General features: G+C 46.8%; 1 protein-coding gene across 3 annotated transcripts in view; it reads left to right on the top strand.

The window, feature by feature from the left end:
- UBE3A (ubiquitin protein ligase E3A) overlaps positions 1 to 20714 on the top strand; it is a 784873-nt gene that overhangs the window by 318817 nt on the left and 445342 nt on the right. The window lies entirely within an intron of this gene.

Raw genomic sequence — 20714 nt, 5'->3', positions numbered from 1 at the left:
CACTAGGTAATGAAACCTAGGCAAACATTGTCACACACACTATAACATAAATATATACATTCACCCTTGGGAAAAGCTCAAAGCATCCGATTCAAAACCATTGAAATACAGGTGAGTAGTTGGATGCATAAAAACAGTAAAACACTTTAGAGCAACACTAGAATAATTCCGTAGCATTTTAGTAAGTCCAGCCCTATGATGTTGCAAAAGAAAGAGTTCTAAGGATACAAGGTATTCTAAAAGCAGTGCAGTTTTAAAAATACAAGAAATCCATACAGTCTCTCAGCACTGATAAGTCATATGCACTGATCAGTCTCCCCATAAAAAGGAGCACAAAGCAAGTGAAGTAAATGTTTTTACTTTCCTCCAAAAAGACAAGCCATGAGTAAAAACAAAGCAGAAAAAGGGATGCCCCATAGATGTCTATGGGAGCAAAGGTCAAAAAGAAAATGTTCCCAACGTACTGTTGCCAAGTTATTCAAGCAGTGACTCTGAACTTCCCCTACTACACAAGATAAAAACATAACTTGTCTTTTTGAACCATATTGAGATGTCATCACAAATTAGCTATATTGTGATTTCTACAACATTGTATGTCTTATTGGGACCATTCATCCTTGCTTAACACACAATCATTTAGGACACATTGGAAGAGCTACAACAGGATCAAACATAGATTAGGAGCGTGCTGGCTATAATCAAAAACCTACAAATTCTTCAGAACCACATATCCAGAACAATAGTAAACTTACCTTAAATCAGCTTTAACCTAAAATCAGCAGTTTGTAGAGAGCATATTGAGTCGAATCTACAATATGGAAAAATCTTCACTTAAACATTAAGAAACTAAGCCAGTCTCAATGTTTTAGAAAGACTTGTAGAGACTAAATTTAATAGTTTAAACATTCACTGTTATTTTCACTGTGTGTATGTAGATATAATTTCTGAGGCTTGTGGAATCTGCTTAGATCACATGCTGTGCATAGGCCGACATCTAGTTGGAGCTGTAGAGTATTACAATTTACGAAATTTGAAAAGGGACGTAAACAGGGCGTGCCAGTAATGCTATCCCGTGTGACGTCCACTGCACCCATGGTACTTCACGCGTCGAGGTCCCTCAGTTTTTTCCGCCATCTTAGACGGACGCCATTTCGTTCTCCTTTTGCCATACCGCCATTGATTTATACAAATTAGAGAGAGTTGCTCTTCCTATCCTTTATATTCTACATCGCCGACTATTGAAAACATCCGAAAGCGGTGAAGAAACTACTGTCGAAGACTCCATCGACTGATCCGTCCGGCCTTGGAAGGCCGCTTCGGGCTTTGGCCCACACAGTAGGGAGAGAGGAGGGAGGACCTATCAGAATGTATTTACATTGTCGTTGCCTAGCTGCCGTGTCATTCCATTATCGATAGAACCCCTTTCAAATTGTGACCTAAGTGCAACAAAAAATGTCCTTAGGTCGGCAAGCACTTGGTGTGCAACCTTTGTCTCCATCAAGATTATGTCGAAGGGACTTGTCGAGCCTGTAAGCTCTTTAAACCCAAGACGTTAAAGGACCGCTTAAACAAACGCTGGGGCCACCACGTCATGCAGGTCGAGGCCACCATGGACGTGGAAGGGACCTTCAGTGACGGCAGCAACGCTGCAATATCTGACGGCAAAGGCGACGGGGATACTTCGGTTTCCCAAGCGCAGGCCCCTGACCCCATCAGACAGGCCGGCGGCCTTGTTACGGGGACCACACCCGGTGGCAGTGGCACACTCACAGCCGCTTCCACTAAACACACAGCCCATGGCCGAGGCTAGATACGCTCGTCGAACAAAGGCCCACACACGACTTCTAGGGAGAGGTCCGTAGAATCACTGTCCTCCTGGGCACTTGAAGTCCCATTCGCCACAGGACAGGCCTGACTGTTGAAAGACAGACCAGACGTTTTGACTAAATCCATTCCCGAACGTCGCACGTCTGTCGACGAGGTTTCGGATAATTCCACAGCTGGAGTTCGACTTTCTTTGTCAAACGGTACCAAAAAAAACTCTATACAGGTGGGAGTAGCCCATTTTGTTAAAAACGTCCCAGAAGACCTAATAAAGGGGAGGGAGTCCAAGAAGAAGTCTTCCAAGACCCCCCACAGGGAAAGGTCCCAAAAAGATGGGTCCCCACACAAGCGTAAAGACCCACAGGAACAAGATTCATTGTCTTCAGCCCTAAAGAAAAAGGCGCAGCCTTCACCTCAAGTCACATGTTCTCCTCAAGATCAGGTGGTCCATTGGACCCTATGCCCATTCCTAGCTCTGCCCAATGGACATGTGGGGTATTGATAGGGTCATGAGAAGGATAACCTTCATGGCAAACCTTTTTGAAAAGGACCCCGATTATTTCAAAGGTTTTCAGTCCACCCCACCCACAGCAGCGTCCTCTGGTTCACAGATCCCTGTATCAGTGTTAGACAAAGTTTGAATGCAGTACCCTCTGGGACCACTACACACCAGTCTGACTACAGGTATAGGAAACCCAACCTTTGGTATAAGCTTGTACTACACAGTTTTGGCAGCGTGTTGAGCAGCCAGGCTTATCTCAAGAGGGGTCAATGTGAGATGTGGTGGTTAGAGATTTACAGTTACAGGTATTCAAATAAACTCTTACACCCAAGGTTTCTTGCATACACCATTATTAATTTTACCAGTCAGTTAGAAGGCCGCCTTCAGAAGGGAACAATATAATAGTAACTCAAATGCACTTCAATACTGGGATGGCCCACAGACACAACCTACACCCACAGGTGACTTCAATAACCAGGGTGCTGGGGACATTAATATCTTACTGTTGGCATTTAGAATACTTTTATAAGTGGGTAAAAGGAAAAGGTTATTAGAACAAGAGACCACATATATTCTTAAGCAGGCAAATACTTTTGGATCCTAGAAGAAAAGTCTTACAATTCAATAGCATAAGCCAAAAGCTGATTGACAACGGTCTTGGATAGGATGAAGCACTGCTGGTAAATAAATGGAAAAGTCTTTGCACAAGTTCTTAGGAGTCTTTATGAAAAGAAGAATCAAATGTAGGGCCACAAGCTGATTAGGCTTGTGAGTTGTAGAAGTTGCAAGCACTCTACAGTAAGAAGTGAATTCTTCCAGACTTTTTACAGTATCTTATAAATGAAGAAAAAGATGCAGCTGATTACTTCTATTCCTGTGCAGCTCTGCAGATCTCACTGTTCCTGGGCCTCCGTCATGGGGACAAGATGAAGGACGTTAGGGGACTCCTGCAATGCACTGGGACGGTCAAAACTCGCAACCGGCAAACATCACTTTCAGTGGCTGTTCAGTGTTTCAGCTCCTTGCGTCTACCTCAAATAGCAACACTGCGGTTCCTGGCTGTCGATATGGACTTTCCTTGCTTCTGGGGTCCAGCACTCTGTTGAGGGGGCTCAGGCTCGGTCAGTCCTGCTTCTTGGGAGTCCAGAGGATCTTCCAAAAGCTCTAGGTCAGCTTAAAAGAAAACCACACAATCTGGTGTTCCTCTCCCTGGCTATACAGTTTCCAGCAGCAACTCTGTGGAAATTCAACCAGCTCCGAGATGGATGTCCAGGTGCCTTATTTTGGAGTTGATTGGTCACACCAACTCAAGGGGAGAAGTCCGTCTAGGGGCTTGTGTCGATGCGAACTTGGCGATTCGGCACTGCAGCAGTGCTTCACCGGACAAACCAACGGTCCAGGAGTTGCAGCAGGCGTCCTCTTCAAGAAGTTCTTCGGTTCCTTCGTCCAGTGGTCGACTCTGCCTTCCAAGCCAAAAGACTCCTTTTATTCAGTTCTCTCCAATTCATTCCAGCCTATCTGTCAGTCACCCAGCAGGGTGGCTGTCCCTGCCGGACAGTCAGCCAGCCAATCGCCACAGAGTGCATTTGGGTCTCCCAGGAGACTAAGCACAGGGAGTTTTGGGCACTTCCTGCCTACCCCAGACACTCTGGAACCAGAGGCGGGCTTCTTTTGTGAATTCCGCCAAAGGCAAAATTAAGAGACCAAACCTGGTTTGGTGCACGGAGTAAATATCAAGAAGGGCCTTTCCACAAAGAAATGGTGAAAAAAGACCAGAGTCCATTTTGACAAAGATGGCTCCCGTGGGTGCTTTACTGTAGCTGTGAACGCAGCCCGCAGTAAATACACACCATGGTAGTTCAAACAAAACCACTGCCACCAGCCATTCAGTGAGTAAAGGGTAACAAAAAATGTTACATGAGAAGTAGTTTATCCCAGAGAAGGTAATTAAACCTTTAGGAAATCTGGAAGACTTCCCTGTGTCACTGCACTGAAGGTGCTGTGACACAATGTAAAAGATGATGCCTATGGAGTTTGTCAGACTCCAACCAAAAGAAACCGAGGTAAAATGCACATTAAAATACATGAGAGAGTGGGACAAAGGGTCTATCTCGTTCCAGATGATAAATCAAGTCCTCAAAATCCAGCAAAGTTGCTGGGGGTCTCTAAGGTGGAGGGAATTAGCACATTTCTGAGAATTCTCCCAAACACTCGGCCACTGCTTCTTAACCCCCTTCAAAGAAGTCTCTGCCTTAAAACCTAACTATTCAATCACAGCAAGACCCATCCCCCAGTCATTGACCTGTGACCCGGACACTGAGGACTTTTATGCACCTCAAGAGGCCGCAGACCCTTACTATGGTGGTGATGATGAGCCTGACATGTATAATCTAGGGTTTCCTGTCAACCAGGATCCTCCTGTGGCGGATTCACCTATAGATAACCAGCCATTACTGATTGACATGCTCATCAAGGCGGCTGAGCATTTCCAGATCGCAACGCAGGAAACTGAACAAGACAAGGACTTTGACGATATTTTGGGGGATAAGAAGGCTGTCACTCAGTTCATTCCCGTCCTGCAGTCTATTTAGTGGAAGATGCAACCCTCGCTGGAGAAGCCTAATCAGGCGCGGGCAGTTAACCCCCGCATCGAGAAGCTCTTCCGACCTGCTCCATCAGACCCCTTCTATATCAGGGTACAGCTCAAACCTGCCTCTCGTAGTTAAAACAACAAGGAAGAGAGGGGGAACACACCTAGCCTCCTCTGAGGCACCTCTGGACAAGGAGTAAGAAGCTGTATACGATGGGGAGAAAGTGGAAGTTGTAACTGCCAAAAATGGGATGAGGTGTCAGCTTTGTTATGAGCCCCTGAACCCCTTAAGACACAATTGGCCTTTGTGGCGGCAGATGACGGGGCAGTTTCAAGCTGCATGTTAAAGAGTAATCTGGTCGCCGCTGACAATGCGGGCAGAATTATTGCACAGGTAACAAGCGTCATGCTTGGTTACGCCAATCCGGCTTCAAGCAAGAGACACAAGCCACACTTCTCAATATGCCCATTGAGCCCAACATATTCTTTGGAAAAGCCGTTGAAGACACTTTGAAAACGGCTAAAGAGGAATACGATGCACTCAAGTCGTTGGGCCAGCTAACCAATAAACCCACTTGCCAGAGAGGTAACAGTAATTTCGAGGGGATTGTGTCCTCCGACGTTTTCCGCATCTTTGACAGTAATGACCACAGCTGTGCTGCTTCAGAAAACTTTTGGCGTAGGCGTCCTGTGTCGATGTCGATAAGCTGTCCCTCGATTGCCTCTGTCGATGGTCGACGTTACCAGATGTTATATCTAGGACGCACGACGCCCGTAGCCTCAGTTCCGTTTTTTCCGCGAACGTGTTCGCTTCCAGATCACCGCACGCTCGGTTCTTGTACTTTGAATTGAGAAAATGTCTTCTTCTACCCCGAAGTCAGGCTTCAAAAAGTGTCAGGATGCAGTTCCAAAATGTCCATCACTGACCCGCACGAAGTCTGCCTCTGGTGCCTCGGCGAAAGCCACGCCACCGACTACTGCGATGACTGCCAGTCCTCGACATCGAAGGCCTTGCGGGAGCGGAAGAAGAAATGATCAGTAGGTAGGGTATCTAAAACCCATAAGTTGAAATCTGCTGGGCTTTTGACGGACGATTCGAGGGGCGAGACTCTGCGTTGACGTAAGTCCAGGGAGTCTGTCTCGGAGTGGGTCCTGCCATTCCTCTGCCTCTTCTAAGCATTCTCGGAAGCGCCGTCACCGGTCGCCTTCCCCGTCCTCGTCGGAGGACTCCACCAGACGGCGTGTGACTTGTCCCACCAAGTCTTCATCGGTGGCTGAATGGGACGCATTCTGCCAGCAGATGATGGCGATTTTCGAATTGCAGGGCACCGTTCCGTCCACGCCTTCTAGAGAAGCCTGCCAGGAACGAACTAGAGCCACCACTCGCACGCCTTTGGGCTTGGGCGGTTGGTGCGATTGGGAGCCGTCGAGGTTCCTATCGGACAATGTTGATCGACATAGCCTTGCCAGGTCCAGGTCCCGGTCCTCGATGCCCTCGAGACCGTCGGAACCCGTGAGGCCTTCCAAGAAGGCATTGGCGCTGTGTCCGTAGAGGGACTCTCGAGGCTCTGAAAGAAGTCGTCGACGCCATTGGCGCCGAGGCAGTTTAAGGACACGCTCGGGGCTCTGGCCTCGCAGCAGTTGTCGAAGTCGTTGGTGCCTCGGTCGACGCCAATTCCATCGGCGCCCTGAACGCCTTTTGAGGAGAATTTACTGGAGGTGCCCCGGAGGGCTGTGGAAACTGAGGAAGGCTCTCAGTAAGTCAGTAAGCCTGCGTTTGAGCCCTTCTCTGGTCATCCCCCCCCCCCCCCCGGCTTGATTTATTCCAGCCTTTGGACTACATTTCAGAGGTGGAAGAAGGGTCGGATGATGAGGAGGAGGAGGAGGGGGGGGGGGTTGTGCCTTCTGAGGTTCCTGGTGACCTATTGTCTGGTCACAGTCAAATGGAAGACCTACGTCAGTCCTTACATGATGCCAGTGGTCTTGACACCTCTCCGGAGGTTGAGTTCGGCAGGCCTGAGCCTGGTACACATGCCGAATACTCGTATCGGCGTCTCGTATCGAGGGTGACTGAGTACTTGGGGTGGTCTGCTCCACCTTTTGATTTTCTGCAGGATGACCTAATGGATATCCTGGACCAAGGTCCACCCACTGACCCGGTGTTGCCATTTCATTTGGCTTTGCAAAGAAGGGTGGCGGCGGCTTGGACTGCTCCAGAGAGTCTCCCGGCAGTGAATAAGTCGCTTCTGAAAAAATACCGTCCAGCCAGTGGTAACCCCTGCTACTTGTCAACGCACCCTACTCCGGAGAGTTTGGTGGTGCAGGCAGCTATGGCCCCAGCGAAGCAGGCTGCGTACCCTACCATCCCTCCTGATAGGGACGACGAGCGCTTTGATGGTTGGGCGAAGAAGATATTTTCTTCTGGGGGTATGGCTTTAAAGGCAGCCAACTCCGTTTGTGCCTTGGCAAGATTCACTCACACTTTATGGAATTGTGTATGTTTGGCAGCTTAACATATTCCCGAAGGGGAGGAACGGGATGGTTTTCTGCCCCTCGTCCGAGATGGCAAGGATGCCATGTGTGAATCCGTTCAGTCGGGTCTGGACATGGCCAACTGTGTCAGCCGGTCCATGGCGTGACCACCGTGATGTGCCGGTTTTCATGGTTGCGGAATCGGGGTTTGCTCCTGATGTGCAATCCCGGCTTCTCAACATGCTTTTTGATGGTGGCCATCTTTTTGGCAGCAAGGCTGACGAGAGCCTTGAGAGGTTGCAGACCTCCAAAGCTGCAGCAAAGTCTTTGAGCGCTGCAGTACGCCAACCTCCGCCTTTTCGTCCTCTGGGACAGCAATGTAGGGGAGGTTCCTTTCGGTACTTCCTTTTGTAGATCGAGAGGAGCTGCCAAAGGGGCCAATGTAGGAGTGTTAGGGAGAATTCTCTGTTAAGGCTAATTTCCCAAACCTAGTGAGTCCCCTAGCAGCTTTGCTGGATTTTTGGGGTTTATTCTTTTTCTCCTGCTAAGAGTGAGACTTTTTTATTTTTTTTCTCCCACTCTTAGACATGATTTGAGATATCCTTTGACTGTGTAATGTGTTTTATGGGCTATGGGGTCTTTTACTCCGCAGGGTTTCATGTGGTTTTTGGTAAGTGTTACACAGCACCCTCAGTGCAGTAACACATGGGTGTCATAGTGAACCCCAAACATAGACTCCATACCCTGGGACTGACTACTGTCTCCCGGGGCATGTAAAGGCACCATTGGCTATATTAGTCCAAATTTGTGAATAGAACCAGTACAAACCATCATATTGTGGAAGTACTGGATGGGGTTAATTAGATTACCCCTGGGTCTGTTTTCGAGGGGGCACTGTGCAGTCCCCCCTTGTCGAGTTTCTGGCTGGTGGCAGTGGTTACCACGCGAAATATTCCTTAAGAATATTTACTATGGGATTTTCCCATTCATTTTAAACGCACCACTTTTTGGTGCAATGTTAAAGATAACGCTGGGTTATTCATTTAATATTTATTCCCCAGTTGGGTCTTTTCGCCAGGACTCGGTTTTAAAATGGCGTTTGTGTTCGCCTCTGTAACTCCAACCCAAGTCGAGCCCTTTGTTCTACTTTTTGGCGGGCTTCTCCACAGAAGCCTCCAAAAGTGGTGCCACTCTGTCTGGGTATACAGGATGTGTAGGAGGGGGGTTTAGGCACCCTGGACTGAGTTGCCTCTGCAACTCAAGTCGCACTCTTGTGTGATTGGCCCAGTGGTGAGCCACCCGGCTCACCACTTAGCATGTTTGAGTGACAGCTAGGACTGATGAATGGGGGTTTTCTGCATAAAAGCAGGGCTTTGGGGACTGGGACTTCAGACGTCGCCACAGGACCAAAGAATCCGAAGAGGGAGAAGCTGAGCCGGCCTGCAATGACGACACCACCGGTGGAGTTCTGCTGAACCGACTCACCACTTCTTCCAACGACAGAGGATATCTTCATCCCGAAGAGTCTTCTTCCTTTGACTGGTGGGGATAACCAGTTTGCCCGGGATACCACGTTTTACCACTACCGTGAATAAAAGGGTAGTACCGTTTAACCGGAGAACTCCGCGGCTGGTTTCTTCCCTGGCAGTGCAACGACCTTCAGCTTTTCTCCACGTCGAGATCTTCTCTTCCTCTGGACGACGCTGTGACTTGCATCCACTGCCAGGAACAACTGCCCCCGCTGGAGGATTCTCTCCACTTTCAAGGTACTGTCCGCCTGGCCTCCCTCGCAACGGTCTGTGTGGGGTGTCTCGTAAATCCTAATCTTACCCCTTGGGTTGACCCTAGGCTGGCTAACTGAACTTTTCTGAGCTGAACTAATTCCTTTTTAAACTCTCTCTTTCCAAGCCTTTTAAACTGTGTGATCTTGGGCGCATTGGTGTTCTACTCTCTCCAAGCGGGAGCCTGGCCTCTGAACATTTTGATCACAAGTAGACTTTGACTTTCCTGCCTTGCTGAGTGCTTCTAAAGTATTGTGTAGTGTGCTGTTCCTAATTTCTGCCTTTTCCCCTCCCTTTTTCTTAACTTATTGAAGTGCCATCTTTAGTTAAGCGCTCACCTCTGTCTGGAAATAAGTGATGTTAACTAAGACTTGTCTAATAAGGAATAAGGGATGTATATCTATTAATAGTGACTGTGTTTTTGAACTTGCTTACAATAATAGTGCTAGAGCGTTTCTAAGTGTCTTTAAATAAATAATTATATTCTTTGTTACCAAAGCTCTGGTCAGTGTTTGCTTGTGCTACTGTATTTTGGTACCTATCTTGTATACTCTACATACTGTCTAACTCTTCTTGTGAGAAGTCTGGCTGCTCAGCCACAGCTACCAGGTAAATCTGGGTGGTACAGACTGCTACCAATTGGGTTTACTGCCAACACCTGTAGTCTTAAGCCTTTTGCAGTGGTCCCTAAGGGAACTGCACAGGTTTTTGCCTAACAAGGAGTACCAGAGGTGGAAAGCAGGGTACTTGAAGTGCCAAAGCCGCTCGGCCAGTTGCCTCTTTGCTCTCAGGCATTGCCGCAGCTGCGTCCGCTCAGTCATGAGGCCATGTCCCGTGGTTCGCTGTTTGGGGGCAGACTTGCGCAGCGTCTTGGAGAATGGTGTGCCATTACTTCAGATGTGTGGGTTCTGGAGATCATAACCCACGGCTACTGTCTCTGCTTTCGGCAGAGGCCTCACGACAATCCACCGGGGAAGCTCTCTTTGAAGAGTCCGGATCCGCTCCTTGCACAGGAAATCCTATCCCTGCTGGAGAAAGGCACCATAGAACTGGTGCTTGTAGCGGAGAGGAACAAGGGATGGTATTCCCCTCATTTATTTATCCCGAAAAAAGACTGGGGATTGAGACCCATCATGGACTTGTGTTGGCTGAACAAGCTCCTCAGGAAGGACAAGTTCAAGATGGTTAATCTTTCTCAAGTCCTCCAGGCCCTTCAACTTCAGGATTGGTTGGTGTCTCTCGACCTCAAGGATGCTTACTTTCATGTGCCGATTCATCCCGAGCACAGGAAGTACGTGAGATTCGCGGTTGCCGACTCGCATTTTCAGTTTCGGGTCCTGCCGTTTGGATTGACCTCTGCCCCAAGGGTTTTCACCAAGCTGATGGTGGTGGCAGCGTATCTCAAGAAAGGGGATTCGCGTCTACCCCTACCTGGACGATTGCTTGATCAGGGCACTCTCCCCCAAGCAAGCCCTGGATCATCTGTCTGTCACCTGCTACTCCCTTCACAAGCTGGGATTCTCCCTCACTTTAAAGAAGTCCCATTTGATACCTACCCAGCGGCTCCAATACATCGGAGCTGTGCTCGACACATCCATGGGGCAAACCTCAAAAGTGTTGCATGATCACGTTGCAGGAGGTAATCCCTCTGTTGAAACGGCGGATTTCATGGCATACTTTCATATTTCAATGTTGCCGGCACACAGAAAATACCCAAGGTTCATGATAAAGGACAAGCACTATCAGTTCAGAGTACTCCCCTTTTGGCATTACTGCCCGGCAAGGGTGTTTACGAAGGTAGTGGCAGCAGCGCACCTGCGCAGAGAATCCGTTCTGGTTTACCCTTACCTCGACGACTGCCTCATAAAAGGATTCCTACGGAACATGCCTGTTGATCACTCGGACCTCTTATTCATCCTGGGATTCTCCGAGAAGAAATCCAGCCTAGGACTCAGTCAAGTCAAACAATTCCTAGGGGCTCTAATTCGAACAGGAGACGGCCTCGTCTTCCCGTACGAGAGGGTTCAAAACATGCTGTTTCAGATCCCTCAATATGTAGCCATTCGAGAGGTGATGGTACGCAAAGCCATCCGACTGTTAGAAATGATGGCGTCCTGTATTTACTTAGTTCCTCACGCGCATCTGTGCATGCGTCCTATTCAAGAGTGGCTCAACAGTCACTGGTGTCAGGCCAGCAGACAATGGGAAGATCTGGTGGTTGTCTCGCCAGCCCTCATTCTCTCTGCAGTGGTGGTCGAGGCAAAACCTCTTGAAGGGAAAGGCCTTCACCACCCCTGCCACTCTCACGACACTCCTCTCATGGGGTGGGGCTCACCTGCTTCAGCAGACGGTGCATGACGTGTGGTCCCCAGATGTAGCTTCCAACCACATAAATCTGTTTCAGACACAGTTGCAGGGGAAGACATCCTGATTCTCACGGACAGCACCACGGCCATGTACTACTTGAACAAGCAAGAGGGCACACACTCTCCAGGGCTATCCAAGCTGTCCCAGAACATTTGGAAATGGGCTCTCAAACACAGGATGTTCCTGGTGTCTCAACACGTTCCAGGGGAACACAATCTTCGAGCGGACGTGTTCAGCAGAGACTTCCCGCTGCTCGTAGAATACGAATGGTGACTACACAAAGACAGATTGTGCACAAGATGCCCCAGGAATCAGTTTCCATGATATTGGTGGGCCCCCATGTGGGCCCGCCAACCCTTGTTCTCTCATCTGATGGATATGTCCCTATCTCCTTCAATGAAACTGCCTTGCCCGTACATGTTATCGCAGGACAAGAGGAGACTCTTCACCCATGCCCGCAAACCCTGAACTTGGTGGTTTGGCTCCTGAGGTCAGAGTTTGGGCACCTACTACTCCCTCAGAGATGCATGGACATACTTGGGGAGGCAAGATAACCTAACACCTGATACTGCTACTCCAGTAAATGGAAGCGCTTTATCTGGTGCAATTCCAAGGGTGTCAATCCTATTGACTGCTCTCCTACTCGCATTGTGTTGTACCTGACTCACCTACTAGACTCGGGCCTGGTTTTTAATTCCCTGAAGGTTCACTTAGCTGCTCTCTCGGCCTACACTACGTCACAACAGAAGGTGTCATGTTGGAAAATACCAGTTATTAAGGCTTTCATAGAAGGGGTTAAAAAGATTCATTCCCCCCCCCCCCATTTCTAAATGTGGTATTGACTAAACGTATGAGGTCTCCTTTTGAGCCCTATGTATAAGGCAAGTCTCAACGATCTTAGCTATAAAACCACCTTCCTAGTGGCTATCACTTCTATAAAGAGAGTTGGTGAACTACAGGCCCTTTCAGTTCTAGACCCTTTCATTACAGTTCAGAGATAAGGTGGTTCTGCGCACTAACCCTCGATTTATTGCGCCTACATTTATTTCCAAGTTCCATGTAAACCAATCAATAGAACTGCCTACTTTCTTCCTGTGCTCTCCACGTGGCTGAAAGAAGCCTTCACACATTAGATGTGTGCAGGGCAGTCATGTTTTACCTGGAAAGAACTAGACCACTGAGGAAAAACAAACAATTTTTTCAGTGGCAGCTGGTAGAGAAGTGGATCCTGTCACTAAATCAGCCATCTCAAGGTGGATTGTCAAATGCATCACACTCTTAGACTCTTGCTAAGAGAGAACTGCCCTTCAAGCCTTGAGCCCATTCTACACTAGGCACTGGGGCTTCCATAGCTCTCATTGCGAATGTTCCCCTATAGTTTATTAGCAAAGCAGCAACCTGGAGTTCTGTACACACCTTTAGAAAACACTATTGCCTAGACTTTCATTCTAGGTCTGATTCTCGGGTGGGACAAGCAGTATTAAGACATTTTTTCACTGCTGTTCCTTCTTACAACCCAACTCCGGGTACTGCTTGCTAGTCTACGCAAAGCATGTGATTCTAAGCAGATTAACCAGCATCAGAAGACATGCATTACTCACCGTAACAGCATTTCTGATGATTATATCTGCTTAGATTTGCATGCGCACACCCTTCCTCCCCGCTCGGGTTGAAGGAACATGGACTTCTTACTACTTTCTCTTTTATGTACTCTCAATAGTCATTTGGCTCCCTCATGGCAGAAAAAATACAATCGGAGGGACCTCTACGCATGAGGGATTTTGGGTACACTACACGTCGCGTTAGGGATAGTGTTACAGGCACGCCCATGTTGACGTCCCATTTCGATTCTCGAAAGATTAGATGCAATACCCCACGGTTACCGCTGAATGTTAGACTATATGCACATCATGTGAATCTAAGCTGATACAATCATCAGAAATGCTATTACGGTGAGTAATGCATGTCATTCCTGAGACCGAATAAGTTACAAGTGTTGCCAATTACTTGCTAAGGTTGGCAGTAGAACTGTTTTATTCCTGAAACGGAATAGGATACATAATTGACAACAAGGTTCTTACTTTCCTTTTGAATTGTTCTACTATTCTAAAAAGTAACTACAAGCTCTGCCAAGTATTTACCTACTTGTGTCGGTCTTGTAACTTCATGTTATTCCTGAAACTGAATAACTGTTTTTACTCGCCGTTAGGGAGAATTCTCATTTCTGTGCTAATTCCCTTCAACCTTAGAGACCCCTAGCTCTTTTGCTGGACTTTACGTTTTAATTTTAGCGTGAGCAGGAGTTTTTTGTGTTTTGACCTGATTTGGATTTGGTTTCCTTTGTTTTTGGAGTCTGACGAACTCCATAGGCATCTACGTTTTGTATGGTGACACACTGCACCTTCAGTGCAGTGTCACAGAGAAATCCTTTAGATTTCTCATAAGGTTTAAATAACTTTTCTTGTGTGAACTACTGTTCCCAAGAATAGTAAAGTGAAATTGACTTTACTTTTTCTCTTTCTGGGTCTCATGTAACATTTTTTTATGTTACCCTCACTACTTCAAACGGCTGGTGGCATTGATTTTAATTTCCTAGCATTGTGCTTTTTTTTTTTTTCTACTGCAGGCTGAATCCTCAGTTTCATTATAGCACCCATGGGTGACCATTTTGTCAAAATGGCCACGGTCTTGTTTGCCATTTTCTGTTTGTGAGGTCTTTCTTGGGTTTTACTCTGTGCGCCAAGCTAGGTTTGAGTCATTTGTTAGTTTTGCCTTTGGCAGGCTTCAGTCCTGAAACCCACCTCTGGCTCCAGTGTGTCTGGAAGGGCAGGAAGTGAGGGAGGTTCCAAAACTCCCCTGTGCTTTATCTCTAGGAGTGCATGAATGCAACCAGTCCTGATTGGCTGGCTGGCTGGCTGGCCGTCCTTTCAGGACAGCCACCCTACTGTTTGAGTGACAGCCTAGGCTGTGCCTGAATGGGAGAAACCTGCTTAAAAGGCGAGGGTTTTGGAACTAGAGGCAGTCGACCACTCGGAAGAACACCCGACAAAAACAGTTAACAAAGCTTGCTGCATCCTCCTGGACCTTTTGAATTGCCCGGTGAAGCCCTGCTGCTGTGCTGAAACTCCTTTTTCGGATTGACAAGAGAAGCTCCGGAAGGGACGACTTCTTCCCTTAGGTTAGTGGGGCCAACTAACCCCGAGACTAACTCCACTGGAGCATCTTCCCCGACTGGCTGTACTTGTTTGCTTCTGCAGGCACCGAGTGCTAGGGGTCGAAAAATCGGTAGAGTGCAACATCTGCAATCTGGCCAGAAGCTACAGGGGTCTCCCAAGGACCCTCAAGAAGCAGGACGACCAGAGCTCCAGTCCCCTCACCAGAGTGCAGGACTGAAGGAGTGAAGCAATGCCTATGGGCTGCAGTGCGCTTTACAAATACAAAAAATAAATAAGGCAGCCCAACCGGTATCCAAGATCCGCAGTGGTGCTGTTTACTGCGCGCTAAAATGGCGAAGTGCTGCTGATCCGAAAAGAGCCCATAGCTGCCGACGACCTCCAAATTGATGTGGCAGGAGTTCTGCAGCCATCCTCTCTCTTGTCTCCATGACTGAGGCTCAGGAACCCAGGATCTGCATCGCTGCAACAGGACCGAATCCAGGTGGACCACTCTTCTTCAAACCAGAGGTACTGTTCAGACTTGGGGTACTTACCTCTGTGTCTTTAGTTTTGCTTTTCTCAGTTGAGACTTGCAGTCGCTACTTTTGTTGATTTCAGCTGTGCTCTCCACAAGTGTAACAGCTTGTGACCCTACAGTGATCTTTTTACAAAACTCTCGAACTTTGTGCAAGACCTTTAACTACGAAGTGCTTCTGCTCAATAGACAGTGCTCCAATTTGCTTTGGAAATCCTGGCACCCTGCAGACTCTTTTAGTCCATTGACTGATTTTTGTGGTCCCTCAGAGGTTATAACTTGTGTTTATACTGTTATTTCTGGGAAAGGTTTTTTCTAGAGTTCATTGGAAGATTTAAGTATACTCACATGCCCTGAGAACCTGTTTAACCTTTTTCCTTCCTTTTTAACCTTTCCTTTCTGCAACCTCAATCTGAAAAGTGTACTAGTGATGTATAAATGCCATTACTGTCCTTGTGAAAGAAGTCACCTCTGGGTGTAGGAAGTGTGTAAAAAGCATCTCTAAAGAGTATCTACTAAGCTTATTCTGATTCTGGAAAAGTATTTTAAAGTGTATTTGATTGTTACATATCTTGCACTTTTTAAAGAATGATTAATTTAATTGATGTTAAATAACGATTTATAACTGAAAACTTGAGTGTAAGTATTATTTGCCTACTTGTATTTGCTAATTTCATTGCTACAGCTCACATGTATCCCTCTTGAGATAGGCCTGGCTGCTCGGTCACACTACCAACTTGTGTAGTACAGCCCTATACCAAAAGGTGGGTTACCCAATACCAAGTAGACTGGTGTTTTGTAGTCTGTTACTACACCAATTCTTGCCTAACACTCGCCTTAGAATTGCATATGGCCATTCTGAAAAGTAATTGCTAGGCTTCTACTCTACTATTCTAGAATTGCTTCTTGCCATGCTAGAAAGTATAACCAGGTTTACTACAAAGTGGTTTCTACTTACCCTGACTGAAATACTGCCTTTCTATATGTCGTTTTACACTGTTTACTTACCAGAAGTATTGCATTGGTGGTTTTATGTTATTTACTTACTGTAATAGTACTTAACTCTCCAGAAAGGTATCTTCGCCCGTGTATATAATACCCCATTATATTTACATAACTATGGGTGTAAGTGTTTCTTTGGACCGTATGTATGCTACAAGTTCTGTGTACCTTCCTACAGCCCTCTCCCATCCTAAGATGAGCCTGGCTGCTCTGTCATTGCTACCATATTTCTCGGTGGTACGGTCCTGTACTAAGAGTTGGAGTCTCTGCATTGCCTAAGGTATAGTTTGATAAAGTCCCTATAGGTGTACTTAAGAAAGACTGTCCTAACAGAGAGCTGGATGCAGAACGTCCCCTCCTGTTTGGAGAGGAGATAGTGATAGTGGAAGGGGCTGATGACACTGTTCTGAGGGGGTCAAAGCAATCTGAACACCTATACCAATGTGAACACCTATACCACTCAGACACTGAAAGCAGTTTGTGGTTTGGGACCAGACAGTCCCGACCCACTTCTGTCAGCGCAAACACATGGTCCTGCAGTAGCCCACGAAAAGCCTCAGCTTTCCCTGGTGCTGGAAGTCCATATTTGGATTTTCCCATCCTCGCAAGTCAGGAAAAATGGTTCGTGAAAAGATGGCCAAGGACCAAATGGAAAACCCTGTGGCATGGCCATGTTTGGACACTAGCCACAGTAGATGGCCAAAGGTGGTAAACACTGTAAGGCTAAAGTAAAATGCACCAAAAAATGACAAAATAACTTCTGCCTTAGCTTGTCACAATCGTAGAGTAACCATAAATCCTCTGTTAGTCTAGGGTAAAACAAAAAGTGAACCTCATTATACTGCATTGTAAGATGTATTGTACAATGATAGAAAGTTACCAAAAGTGATAATGTAACAAGACTAAGGGAAACCATGATTCCCAGTACCGACGAGATGTCGGTCTCCCCACTACAGATGAGCAAAAGCCAGTGTAGTGATGCTGAAGACTTCACTCCACTGCAAAAAGTTCAGGTCAGATAGATTAAAAAATAAAAGCAGAGTTTGGTGGGAAAGGTGCTGTAAAGAGAAATCTTTCTTAACACTGCCATTCTGAAAAGTATAGCAAAGTTCTTGCTTACCTTCTGAATTGTGTTCCACTATTCTAGAAAGTAGTATGGTTGGTAACTGAATATTCCTGTAACAGAATCAGTTACATATGTTGCAAAGTGTTTCTCTATATGGTTGGTAGTGTAATTGTGTTATTCCTGAAATGGAATAACTTAAGTGGCCAGATACCTGTTCGCAATGTTAGTGGTATAACTGAATCATTCCCGAAACAGAAAAAGTGTAATAGTTTACTACAAATAGGTTTTTCCTCGCCTTGAATTTCCAAATGGGTTTTAACGGGTAACCCAGCAACACTAAACAAAGTGTTGTGTGCTGCAATAATAAAATGTAGATGTTCAAAAAGCTATAGGAAGGTACAGATTCAAAAATACACTATGGAGAGTCAGAAAAAAATGACACCCATAAAGAGTAAAAGAAAGGGTGAGTGGGGGGGGGGAGGTTCTCACTCAGAAACGAGGAACAAGAATCCCTCAGTCCAGCAAAATTTGCTGGGGTCTCAGTGGAGGGATATTTAGTATAGAAATTAAAATCTAACCTAACAGGCTCACCACCTCTTGAGGCTTAGCCTTGACCACTTCTCTTGCTACCTTGAACTGGTTTTGGCTACAGCTCCCAGAGTTGTCCCCATCACTTACCTCAGTTGGCCTTCTATACATCTGTCCACCAGGCCAGAGTATAGAAAATCAGTCCTAACGGGCAGTATGCTATTCTTTTTCAATAAGTACCAACACATAGCAAGTAAGTGCTTTGCACCACTTCTAAGAATTCCTCCACAGATGCCTTCTGCTTTAGCAGTCCTTCCCCAATCTAGAGCCCGAGTGTTCTCAGAGGCAGACGGGGACACTGGTGGTCCAGTGGCCAACAGTAGACCGAATAGGAACAGGCAAACTGTAGGAAATCGGAGTTCCAGAGGATATTTTCTTAGAATAAGTAAATGCAGTACTTTAAAGTCAGTAAAAGGGTTCAGAGACTTTGTAGAAGGCTCCCTAGATGCATTTGGCCTGGGCAAACTGTATGGGTGAACTCGCAATTACACATCACCACCCTAGCCACAAAGGAGAGATGCAAAGACTTGGGTAAGTATTCCCTCAAGCCACACACTACCTCAGCCGTGAAGAAAAGCTTGCAGATGGACGCCTTCACAGTGCGGCAGCAAAGGACCCGGTCTCTGGATTCTTGGTCGTGGTGACGAAAGAAAGGACACTTGACGCGAAATAGCAGCAGTGTAGAAGAAAGGCTCCCAGTAGAGGATTCTTCAGTGCTTCTCACGGCTCTGTGGTTTTGGCGCCCTTTTCAAGGTACCATATGCAGACCGGTTGTTGTCTAATCGTTTTGCCTCGTTATCTCGGTACAGCACTCTGATGAAGGGAATTCAAATATTGGAACCTTGCTTTTGGAGGTGCAGCAGGAGTTCACCAAGTTGCAGCGACATTCGTTCATAGGAAGACGTTGCACAGCACTCAGCCTCGAGGTCCCATGTTCTTGGCGGTTTGCAGCCCAGGAAGGTCACAGCTGGTCGTGGAATGGCACGAAATGCAGGTATTCTTAAGACTGATTGGTCCCACCAGTCTAAGGGTCAGAGCTGTCTTCCGGACTCGCATGGAAGAAGGGGTCAGCGCATGCATCAGTTACACAGGTGTTATCAGTGTCTTTTCTTCCTCGTCGGATTCAGCTCCATTGGTCGACTTGACTTAAGCTTCCAGATCCATGCCATGTATCCAGGAACCCAGCCAATCTGCACACATGCTACATTCAAAGTCTGCAGGGTGGCTGTCCTTTCAGGACCAAGAAAAAATAAAAAGGGAAGCCCATGGGGGGGGGGGGTCCCCAGCAATACTGCATAGCAAGTGTTGCGTGCTGCAATAAGATGTAGATGCCCAAAAAGTTGAGTACGATTCCAAAAATAAAGTATGGAGAGTCGCAAAAATGATTTTCCATGGTGAGAGGGAAGAATACTCATTCAGGAATATAGAAAAAGAATGCACAAGTCCAGCGAAAAGTGCTAGGGGTCTCACAGGCAAGGGAGATTTAGCATACATATGAAAATCTAACCTAATACTCCCAAAATACTCTACTTGGCAGCCTAGGTCTTAAAGGCCTTGACCATGAGCACATGTCTCAGGAAAACCTCAATCTAGCATATTCAGTTTCTGGTACTGATGGTAGGGGGGTGGTTGCCAGGGGGGAGGGGATGTGGAGGGGCATTTATTTGCTATTGACTACATTGGTCGACTTCCTACCAGTCAGTACTCGCCTGGTGAAATCCAGCATAAAGCTAGACTCATGCATTACCTCTGACAGTGATTAGTGCCTAACCTTCTAAGGGTCCAACATGTTTTGCCAGGATAATCCCATTAAGAGCCATTTTAATGGTATGTGACATTTCCTTATGTCACTCCATTTTTCTCCCTGGGATATAAATGTGGTCTTGCATCCTTGGTGCAAAAACCCTTTGAGACCATAGCCCCTGTGAACTTGCAACTTTGGGTGTTTGGGTGACTGAGCTTCAAGCCCGGTGTGTTGACCTTCCTGAATTTGATTTTTCATAAAGCCAAAGTAGTCTTCGTATATATCCCAGCTTTATGCCAAAGAAACTCTCACCTTAACATTTACCAAAAAAATCAATCTTCTAGTAGTCTCCCCTAAACCTTCATCAGATCCTGACAGATCAGTCTAATCTAGATGGCCAAGGGTGCCATGTTCTACTTGGAAAGGGCACAGGGGATGAACTTTGAGCACCTGACACTTTCCAAGTAACTGCAACTGACAGGGGTGAACCCCTGCTTCTAAGGCAGCCAACGCAACCTTTTCAAGTTCTTCATTTTGAAGAAGTGTTACACAATAAGCAAGTTGCACCCCCAAAGGGCCTCATGTGCATCTGCTGAGGGCCAAGAATGTTTCCATATGTTGAGACCGGTTTCCCCAGAGGACCTCTACAGAGCTGCAACATGGACCATCATGCACATGTTTTGTAAGCACTGTACGTTGGGTGCCAGCTCAAGGTCATATGATCCGTTTGGGCAGGCTGTCCTTCACTGCATGCCACATTCATCCAGAGGTTGGCTACTTTGTAATCTCCCATCGGTATGGGGAAAAGGGACAGCAGGTAGCAGCATAAGTGTTACTCCTCATAGGGCTAGTCTTTTTGACTTTGCTTCATACAACCCTCTCCATCCCCCTTTAGTAGCATAGTACCTCACCTATGCTGTAAAAAGTACAGACGGTTATGGCTTGCACATGCATACAGGAGGATTGTAGAAGGGAGGGGGATCAGTGCTCCATGTGTACATAAGCACTATACTTTCTTTTTCTTTACAAAATGCTGCTGTGCATCATGCTCCAGTCCCATCCCCAAAGACAGTGTTACCCATTGTTTG

Source organism: Ambystoma mexicanum, chromosome 7p (genome assembly GCF_040938575.1).
Source record: "Ambystoma mexicanum isolate Mex_15411 chromosome 7p, UKY_AmexF1_1, whole genome shotgun sequence".
NCBI classification, from domain to species: Eukaryota; Metazoa; Chordata; class Amphibia; order Caudata; family Ambystomatidae; genus Ambystoma; species Ambystoma mexicanum.
The sequence above is the reverse complement of the archived record's forward strand: the minus strand, read 5'-3'. Positions and strand labels throughout refer to the sequence as shown.